We start from the raw sequence: 11,676 nt of genomic DNA, 5'->3' as shown, positions 1-11,676 counted from the left end.
TGTTGCCTTTTTTCTCCACACATAGCGTTGTGTGTTCCTTCCAAACAACTAGACTTTGGTTTCATCTGTCCACAGAATATTTTGCCAGTAGTGCTGTGGAACATCCAGGTGCTCTTTTGCAAACTTCAAACGTGCAGCAATGTTTTTTCTGGACAGCAGCGGCTTCCTCCATTTTATGACCAACTTATGCAGAAATCCAGATAATTCCAAAGGGCTCACAGACTTTTTCTTGCAACTGTAGGTGTAATGCTTTAAAAAAATAAGTGCACAACTTTTTGAGAACACGAAAACCTGTAATGGATCTCTGACCACCTACACATGTTGGCCAGGTGTCGATTGATTTTATATTGAGATCAGGAGATGAATGTACGGTCAACGTGGTTATTAGGGTTGCATATTTATTCCTAATCATTTTGTATTTTATTTTATTCACCGTAAGTATTATTTTATTTCTGCACTGTCTTCTGATTACTTTTCAATGATGACAGTAAATAAATAAATAAATAGTTGGAAAGAAATCTACGAGCCAAAGTCAACTTATTGAGGCGACTTCATACCTGGTGAAGTCTGCTTGATGACGCGGACGATGAGTTCATTTCGTGGGTCGAGGTAACTCATTTTGCTGATGTACTCTAAGGCTGCTTCGATGTTCCTGCTTCCCGTCTGCTTCAGCGCCCGCACGGCCATCTCCTGTGAAACACACACACAAAGAAATGTTGAGAAATATAATATCATTTCTGAGATTTTAAATATGATCAAAACCATGGGTAAAAGAGTTTGGAAAAGGTAGAAAGTATTTGACCAGCCAGAACCCTAACCACAAGACCCTTTTTATCCATTTTAAATAAACAACAACAAATCAAAACGTGCTTAAGATTTAATATCATATCACCCTTACTTTGCGCTAAATCAAAAACCTTTATATGACCAAATCTCAGACTGATTTAGGCTACGCTGTCAGAAAATTAAACGCACAGGACAAGCAATGAGACAGATTTTGTGTGAAGGATACTGGGAATTTGCAAACAAACAAAAATGATTTCTGGTCGACAGGAATCTCAAATCTAAGATAAAGGAGTTCCCTGTCATCAATACAGCAGCAATGATCAAAAATAATTGTACTTGTTACTAAATTTGAATAAGATACTAAAAACACTTAAAAACCATTTAGATTAAGCTTGAGGGTGTTTTTCAAAACGTATGATCCTTGCAACAAATTGATTGCATTCTTCCAATGAAATAACCTTTTATATAATAATTTGCCTTTTAGCTCCTCAACCATTCAGAGTCATCCCAGGCTCCAACAGGTGGGTCTCTGTGAAAGCCCACAGCTATGTAGGTCACCGATGTGAAAAATGTTGTTTAACCACTCTGGCATTTTCTATTCATCAGCTGCCGTGTAATTTATACTCGGGACACAGCGGAAAAATGTGAAGGGGGATACATGCAGAGCGTTCCTCTCGCGAATCGACCTTTTATTAAACAATGCCGATCATTCCTCTGGTTCATTTAAAAGCAGCAGATCTTAAAGCTCAGGATTCAAAATAATTTAAAGCCCCTCAGACCAAGAAGCTTTAAGACATACTTTGTTTGTGGCAAGACAGAAACAATTTGGGTTCTTATGTTGGTTGAAATGTTGGGATTTATAGCAACATAATGACAAAGGAACACAAATGTTAGTTTCATGGACTTAAATCAAAGTGTCTGTTAGAAGCACCCGAATTCACAAGTAATATATCATAGTACAACAGAAACCTTATTTTTATAATTGCGCCATTTCCCTTTCTATAATACATGAGCTGCCCTGTCTTACACAGCTCAGAAACAGTTTGAGTACATACTAGTGTACATGATTTATGGTACTTGGTTATTCTCTTTTCTGCCAAAATAGGTCCATTATAAAACTGGGGGTGCAAGAAGTATTCCTATTTTAAATTTAAGTTAAAAGGAGGGGTAGGTCAGAATGGAGAAACCAGCTCGAGTGCGCTAGAATTTGAAAGTACGCAGCCGAAAAAAATCTGCCCCTTCCTTCAGACTTCCTTACAGAGCCCCTCCTCCAACACACACGAACGCGCACATGACCAATGAGTAGGGCTGAACGATTAATCGATTTTAAATCGAAATCGCGATTTTAAATGATGCGATTATCAAATCGCAAAGCCTGCAATTTTTTTTTTTCTTCTTGTGTGTCAGTCATCCACACCAATCAGAAGTGCTGTGCCCCACATGCACCAGCCATTGTTAAGCAATCAGAAGTGGCCCATGATAGAAGGTGATAGACAGATTGATTCCAGATGGCTTCCAATGGAGCTTTCCTAGATGGTTTGGTGAATCAAACCATCTGAGTCAGGTTAGTAATGCTCCATCACATGTTTCTATTACAGGGTGAATCTTAAACTGAAGCTTGACTTTAAAGCAACCCAACGGAAGTTTCATGTAAGTTTAGTTCTTTCACTCGTAGCTCGGGCTGCGGGGGTGCTAGAGACGGGACTACGTTGATACGACCTTCCTAGCCGGAGTTATGGCCGCATTTTACAATAAACTTACGTTGGGTCGCTTAAAAACAAATATCGAAATTCGAATCGCAATATTTGTCAGAAAAATCGCAATTAGATTTTTGCCCAAAATCGTGCAGTCCTACCAATGAGGGCACGAGATAAGTTTGTGCACAGATGGAAGGCTGACAGGCAGGTAGGCCATCCAGTTATTTTAGCCGGGCCGGCTCAGATGATTGGTCGTGCTTTTTACAGAGCCACGGCTTCCACAGATGACATTTTGTTATGTATTTATTGCCAAAGCATTTCATATATTCATTGCTATCGGGATGTTAAGAGAATTCCATGGAAGATAACAAAAAGTGTTTCTGAAGTGAATTACCTACCCCACCTTTAAGTAAGTTTTTCTTTAAAAATACACTAAGCAGATGGTACATTTTGATGCTAGAAATCTTAGTTTAAATTGTTCAAATTAGTTGCTATTCAGGTCATCTTAAAGTACATTTTTTATGTGATCGTTCCATCCCTGCCAGATTGCTTAGCAGAAGTATAAAGTGGCCTAAAAGGCAAATGTCTACAAATAGTCCATCGGTTTCTGTTTATCTACTTGCATCCTGCAGGGTAACATCTATTACCCTGCTTTAATTCACCTCCTTGGTGTTTTTCATGAAGACACAATCCTATATGTTGTGCAGTGGAGGCAAACGTTGAGGCGGTCTGACCACACCTGGTAATCTGAGTTCCTCTTCACTGTGCGGCGGGGGAACCACACCACAAACTTCCTGTCTGTTTCACAACAGTAAACAAACAGGGCAGCAGAGTCTGAGATAAACACAAAAGAAAAATCTGTCTTTCCCTCAGCGACGGAGGGACCCACACCTAGATAAGGAAATCCCCTCGTAAGGCAGATGACTTCACTGCAAAGACATCTCAGAGCCGACACTCAGGTGCCCCTGCAGGCCAAATAAAGTAACAGCAGCCACAAACTATAGTTTGATTTGATCTACCAACCCTGACAGCATTCAGACCTTGCTTTACTCATTGAAATACATTACAGCAACAATATGTAAAACCCATACATGTGCATATTTATCAGTTACGTGTCACTATCAAAGCACATAATGAAGCATATCGTTGTTCCTGACTCCATCACGCTGCTGAGCTATTATAACAAATCTTAGAAATAAAGCAATCTACAATAAATACAAAAGCACGTTAGCCCTGTGATTCTTAAAGAGTCTTTTTAAAAAGTTGACGTGTTGTCAATATCAGATGTCTTTATAGGTTTTAATACGTTTTTATGAAGCACTGTGGCCAAGACAAATAAAGTGTATCTATTAAAGTGTCAATGCCTTCTTTTATAGGATGGCTGGTTCCTTGAGTAACTTCGCTTTAAAAAGGCAATAGATACATCTCATTATCTCAATTTAAAGTATCTGAGAGCTGTAGTTTTACAATACAGATATATAAAAATGGTGGTCTGCTATTATTATACATATGAATGATTATTTATGGACTTCAGCAGTGGTCTTTCCACTCCTCTTCCCAAAAAGAACATTGAAGCAGAGCTCATTCAGGCTGCTGCCAGATTCTAACAAGAACCAGGAGAAGTGAGCACATTGTTCCCACTCTTAAATCTTTACAATGGCTTCAGGATCATTTGGAGATGTAAAAGTGCTGCTGCTAGCTCATTAATCACTCCGCAGTCAGATAGAAAGGGTCAACATGCATTTAGCTCGAGATGGAAACAAACTTCCTGATTATCTTCGCTGTGCAAATACTTTGTCTGCTTTTAAATCAAATTAAAAGCAGACAAAGTTTTCTTTTAAATCAAATTAAAAGCAGACAAAGTTTTCTTTTAATTCATTTTCATTTTCTCCTTTATTACGGACTTTCCCAAACTGAGTAACGCGTACCACTTCTGGTATGCAAGCTTCAGCCTGGTGGTATGCAAGAGCTTTGCTTATAAACCTAACGGAGACGAGATCTTCCCTAGGACGTCTTCGGGTGGACTTTTGAATGCAAGTAACTATTGCTTAGCAGCTACACTGTAAACAACAAGAGGGTGTTGAAATTAGCAGGAGGGAGCTAGTTAGCGATAGCAGTTAGCAGCCAGTTGACAGCAACAGCCTCATACTAGGGTCCAATCCCAAACCACGCCCTACCCACTATACACACTACCCGTCCGTGACGGAGTGAGCTTTGGAACAAACTCCCCTCTCTCCGGCAGAAACAGGAAAATGCCGTAACTGTATGTAACAACGGTTTCAAATCAGCATCTCTTTGACAAAAAATGTAAATTAATAACTCAAATAAAACTCCAAACATCTTTCATTGTGTTGCTCTTTTAGTTTTAAACCTGATGTTTATAAGCTTCTTAGTTTGTAAATATACACAACTTTATAATAAAATGCACACATTTACCTTTTTCTAGACTAAACACAGGTATGACCCTAAGTTAAAAACATATGAGGTTATCATGAGGTTGTTAACATCGCAGTATCATATCAGTGGATGTTTGCAGGAACTACTTGTAAACAGCTTGTTTCCTGACGGACACACACAGCGTTGAGACCAGTAAGGTAGAGACCGGTCTCAAGTCAGCACCGCTGCAGACTCGCTGTTTGATGGCTTGATAGCCCACTCCCCCTCCACACCGCTCCACACTCGTTGGTTTGGAACAGCCCTTAATGCGCAAACGGCGGGGGTAGTGTGTAGTGTGTGGTTTGGGATTGGGCCTAGGTTAAATAATTGAGCTAGCAGCTAATGCTAATGGAGGTTATATTTTGATGTTCAAACCCTATTCAGTACAAATCCAAATGAGATCATCATGTGTTGAAAGTAATCTTGCAAACACAATTTGTGAGAAACTTGAATATATANATGTGTAGACTCCGCAGTCTGAAAATACCCACAATGCTTTGCACACAGACCAATTTCCAAATCTTTGGCGGAAATCGCGCTCCATTTAAGGCGGGGCCTCGCATATGACGCACACCTGTTAGCCTGTTCCACCATTCTTCGTTTTCCGAGGCTAGGAAGGATTCTTGCCTCGCTTCTGAATGACCTGGCTCGGCAGACATGTCCTACCAAGGAAGCGTCCTCGACATTGAGAAACACCCTGTGAGAGAGGCACTCGACTCCTCTATCTCGGGTATTCATCTCTTCTTCAATGATTTCCTGTTTTACTCATTATTAAATATAGATGAGAGAGCAGCAGAAATAGGGGAGGCAGGTATGAGAATATAAAGAAAAGGTGAGCTTTTATAAAAATGAAAAGCTGGTACAGCACAAACACTGGCGAGATTGGACAAAAGGAAAAGTAACAAACAAAACTAGAACAAACCAGGAGGACTTGGAGGACACAGGAGGGAAGACGAAGGAAAACCAGAGTACAGACGAAAGACCAGGGGTGTTTCTCAATGTCGAGTACACTTCCTTGGTAACACATGTCTTCCGAGTCACTTGCTTCAGAAGCGAGGCAAGAATACTTCCTGGCATTCGGAAAACGAAGAGTGGAACAGGCTAGCAAGTGTGAAGGTGTGCGTCATGTGAGAGGCCCCGCCTTACATTTTCCACCACAGATTTGGGGAAATTGGTCCGTGCGCAAAGCATTGTGGGGATTTTAAGACCCTGGAGTCTACACATGTGCAGCCTCGAAATTTCTCCAAACGAAGTACGCCGGGCTTGGTAGATTTCCAAGTATGCTGGACATTGGAACAGTCCTTCGGCGGCACTCGATGACGTAGTATGCTTGAAATAGTGGCTCTGGAGCAGCTTTACTCGAGATTGAGAAACACCCATGTAGTGTATGGACATCGTGCGTCTGTAAAGTGGCATGAAACCGTATAATAAACGTATTGTATTTTTTGCAAGCTCTTGAGGGCCAAATAAAATGAAGTCGGGGGCCGGATTTGGCCCACGGGCCTTGAGTTTGACACCCCTGCCTTAAAAAATTGTACATAACAATCCTCAAATCTATTAAAATTAATGCTGCCAAAATTATCGCGTTAACGGCGGTAATTCATTTTTTGAATTAATTGCGTTAATAATATTTAATTTCATTTATCTTTCCATTCCCACAACAATATAAATAAAGAAATGGCATATTTTGGACATAGTTCGAATGGTGATTAATCATGATTAATTAATGTTTAAGCTGTGATTAATGCGACTAAAATTTTTAATCGTTTGACAGCCCTAATTAAAATAAAAAGAATGTACATTTTCTGCATAAATTCAGACTGTGCAGAAAAATTATTTCTGTCAACAGTTACCTAAGATGTGCTTGCAGATGGCAAAAGGTGATTTGGATTTCCTGAAGGAGAGGAAGATGTGTTCAGCATGCTGTCTCTGTTCTGTGCTGACCATGGAAGGCGGTGCCTGGAAACAAACAAAACAAAAACATAGTATTTATAGACAAGACTTTTCGTTTATTGATCCGCGTTCTGTCTTCTCACTTTGCAGAAAATCAAATTCAAGTTCATATTTGAGATTTTAAAGAGTTCACAAATGAAATAGACGTGTTACCACAGTGCTAATAGAGGGGAAATGAAATATTGCAATTATTAAGCAATAAGAAAAGTGTAGGTTTGAGTAATAGTAATTAATTATTTTAATGTTCATAGTGAAGACACTATTTAATGTGACATACTGTATGTTGATATGTTTACAACACAGATGTCAAGGAAACCCAAACTACAATAGAGAACAAAGATCCTTAGGATTTTCATTAGCTTTGTGTTTTCTGAATGATTTTCGATACAGTTTTACTCAACTTTTTACTTTTATTAACAAGGTGAGATGGGGCATTTGGCATCAGCAGAGACCTGCATGTTAAGAGTCTCCTATTTTACTATTCTGTTAACTGTAACTGCTATTGCATTATACTTGCTATTAGAGATGTCCCGATCCGATCACGTGATCGGGGATCGGAGCCGATCACGTGATTTTCAAAAGATCGGAATCGGGAGAAAAAAATCGGGGATCGGGATTTTTTTTGTTTTGTTTAAGAAATACTTGAAAATGACCATGTTCAAGTCTTAAAGTCATCCTGAGGCCTTAGTTTTGGTTTCAAATTACACAACATCATGTATGTGTTGCTTCTTTGGGGCTTGTTTTCATAGACCTGGTTGCTTATTTCTCTCAAATCTGGCAACAGAGTGGGCAGGGCGCAGTGTCTAATTGTAGCAGTAAGCTAACGAGTACTGAAAGCTTTATTTTGTTTTGATCCAATGCTGCACAACTGAACTGATCCAATGCTGCTGTGAAAGAAAGAAGCTATATCCATGTTGGATAGAATATCCAATTTAAATTTAAAAAATAACCTTAAGGGACAACTTGAATGCTTTTTTCTTTTTTTTCTCTTAATGCATTGCATAAATATCGGATCGGGAAAAATCGGTATCGGCAAATTGTCAAAATCAAATGATCGGAATCGGATCGGGAGCAAAAAAAGGTGATCGGGACATCCCTAATTCAAATGATAAAATCAATGTAAAGTCAGTGAACTGGAGGCCATGAGGGTGATGGTTATAGAGTGAAGACGATATTATGTCTTATATTTTTCCTTTAATGTTTGTTTATTTTGGTTATATATACAATATGTGTATATATTTGAAGTCTGCTAATTGCATCAAGTTGTACAGGGAATACCAGTAACATAAAACACTTCTTCTTTACCCTGTATTCCCCCATTTGACTGAGGATAGACATCAAAAGGAGTAACAACTAAAATAAATAAACAATCATATAATATAAAATAAATAATAAAATAATAAACCAAAAAATATATATATTATAAAATAATAGATAATAAAATAAAACAAATTATGGAAAGCAAAAAAATTCAAGTTAGGAAAGCAGTTAGTAGTGTTTTCAGATCAAACTGCAAGATGTCTGCTGTTGTGGTTACAAACGTTCCCATCATGTCTTCAGAAGTACATGAAAGGTTTTGGTTTCCTATTTAAATTCTAAATTCATTCAAATTCTTTAAAAAAAAAGGGTCTTCTCCTCTGCGGTCTGTGTGCGACTACTGAGCCGTGTCCTTTAATCTTGCTCTCTAGATTTATCTCGAGCAACACAGAAGTTCTTCTTTCACACACACTCTTTAATGCGTCCTCAAACAGGAAGTAGCTTCCGAAACATCTGCAGCATCAGAGGCTGTTTTACCGTTAAGTGGCCCAGAGGGTTATAAACAGAGGTGGGAGAAGTACTTAGATCTTGTACTTGACTCAAAGTAGAAGTATTACAGTGTAGTATTGTCGTACTTATGTAGAAACGTTTGTGCTCGTACTTAATATTTAGATTTTTCTAGGAATATCATAACTTCCTTGCCCTAAAATGTTCAACTTTCTTTCTTGTAACATCCACCAACCCTTTTTACTGACAATGCTATTCTTTTTTGTACGTGTAACACATCGTTTGTCCACACATCTTCAACAAGCACCAGAACAGGAACCAACCTGCAGTGGACGACGATTGGTCCAGGATCCGGGGCGGGGGCTGTGATTGGCTGACAGCTGGGAGGTGGGAGGGACTTCCTGTATGTCTCCACCTCCTCCACGAGTCTCAGCAGGGGAGCAGTGCATTGTGGGATGTGGTGGTCTGGCCAAGAGGTGAACCAGTAGTGTCTGATGGAACGATGCTCCGAACCCAGCTACTCACCCACACACACACACACACACACACCCACACACACACGCACACACGCGCACACGCGCACACGCGCACACGCACACACACACACAGACAAACACAACATTTTCCGTTCAGAGTTTTTGTGTTAAAATGTAAACCAAATGGAAAGACAAAAAAAAGTTGCATACTGTCTCAGCTATTTTCTTTAAACACAACCTTTATAATATGGATTAGAATATTGAATGGTTTTAAGTTTTAAAGTCCAAAGTCCAAACAGTATGTGCTTGTAAGTTTCACTCTGTTTGGTTGCTGTTTTTTTGTTCGTGCTCTGAAATGTGTTCCGTTTTCATTGGAAAGTACTTTGTTAATGTGGAAATTTTATAATTCGAAAACAAGTTCCCCGTCTAGATTCAGTAGACGGAAACGCAGATGGGCGTCCATCATGATGAAACCAAGAGTTGATTTTTATCTCAACAGAGGCGGAAAGAACATGAATGCTTAGAGCTGATATGTGAGCTATAGCTTAAAAAAACATGCATTTCAATTTAAGATTTCCTTATTTACCTCTGCAGTTTGGACTGATTGGTGTAGTCAATGCAATTCTACATAAACATGTTGTGAATTTGTTTGCAAATGTTTAATGTTCGAGTGCCAGCGGGACAAAGTGTCACTTCCTGTCAGAACGTGGCCACATTTCTGAGGCGAATTTATCTCTAAATGATGATAACGCTGCGGCATCACTGTGGCAGATGTTATACCCTGATGGACATATTTGGAAACCTGTTTGTGAACAAGGCCTTAAATCATAGGATTAGTATGAATTACAACTACTAGAGATGAAGTGGAGCAAAAAATAAAAATACTCAAGTAAACTAAGTACTTAAGTACTCTACTTGAGTAAAAGTACTTCACAGTACCTGGATGTCCATGTCAGTAACAGTGAAGCCGTCTTTCTCCCAGCTGTCTGTCACTCTGAGGAGGAATCTGCCAAACCGTTCTGTCTCTCCTTCCTCCTCCTCTTCCTCCCTCTGCTCCTCTTCTTCCTCTTCCTCCTCCTCCTTCACACTCCTCCTGCTCTTCCTCCTCCTCCTCTCCCTCGGCTGTGGCCAGTACAGCTCACACTTCTGGAGAAAAAAAAAACAGAGCTCACACACTTTCAGGACAAGTCAAGATAAAAAAAAGACATGAAAACAGTAGAGAGGAGCTGAGGAGTCGACAAACCTCGTTGTTCTCCTTCAGTCTGGTAACCATGACGATGATGCTGCTCCTCTCCTGCCACACCATGTCCCAGAAATCCCCCACGGTGTGCAACATCGGCCCCTGGGTGGCAATGTAAGCTCTGGGGGCCCCTCTGTAACCCTGCAGCACAGAGAGGTCTTCCAATGAATCAATCAACCAACAAACCAACCATTGAATCAACCAACCAACCAATCAATCAATCAATCAATCAACCAACCATTGAATCAACCAACCAATCAACCAACCAACCAATCAATCAATCAAGCAATCAATCAACCAATCAATCAATGAATCAATCAATCAAGCAATCAATCAATCAACCAACCAATCAACCAACAAACCAACCATTGAATCAACCAACCAATCAACCAACCAATCAACCAACCAATTAATCAATCAACCCACCAACCAATCAATCAATCAGTCAGTCAAGCAAGCAAGCAACCAATACATGAATCAGTTAATATCTCAATCACTCAATCAATCCAACCATCTGATCACAACCAATTAAAACATGTATAAATTAATCATAAACCAATCATCACGTATCAATCAATATCTGTCAATCCATAAATGTATTAATCGATAGAAATGCATGTTAATAGCACAGTAAAGACTTTAAGGTTACTGTCATACTCTACATGTGACTGATATTAAATAAAGTAAATGTACAAATCAAAAACAGAACCAAAACATTGTTCAGACTTGTCCTCTTAGAACTTTGAGACTGCTACTTCATAGCAGTCTGAACAGCAGTGTTTGTATCCCTCCTGAATCACCAACAGTGATGCCTTCCCTTGCTTTTGAGATCCTTGGATGCTGCATTTATTTGATAGTTCATATTTATTTTGGAGTTGAAAATGTAAATACAGCTTATTCAATTTAAGAAATTGCAGAAATCTTTAATAACTTGCATAAATTGTTGTTTTTTTGCAAGTGGTTACATTTTTAAGAAACCCATAACTGCATCATGCAGAAGATATGACTACTTTTGAAACCACAAAACATCTTGGACATCATGAGACAGGAAGTGAAGAGTGAAGGCTGTTCTCTTCATGAATAACAACCGCGACAACAACTAAAGTGTCCAATCAGTCACAGATGTACGTTTATTTTGTATTAAACTGTAAATCAATTTGCACGTGTTTGTTATTCTATTAAACAATTTGTAGATGTTGTTGCACATCTGCTTTTCAACAACACATACACATACACACACACACACACACAGCGCTGAGGCGGCAGAGTGTGAGGGATGCGTGGGCCGGCGGTGAGGGTGGGGGGTGAGGGGGTTAGTCATTTA

This window comes from Notothenia coriiceps, unplaced genomic scaffold, assembly GCF_000735185.1.
Source record: "Notothenia coriiceps isolate Sejong01 unplaced genomic scaffold, NC01 NC01_scaffold00019000, whole genome shotgun sequence".
NCBI classification, from domain to species: Eukaryota; Metazoa; Chordata; class Actinopteri; order Perciformes; family Nototheniidae; genus Notothenia; species Notothenia coriiceps.
This window is presented reverse-complemented; position numbering follows the sequence as displayed.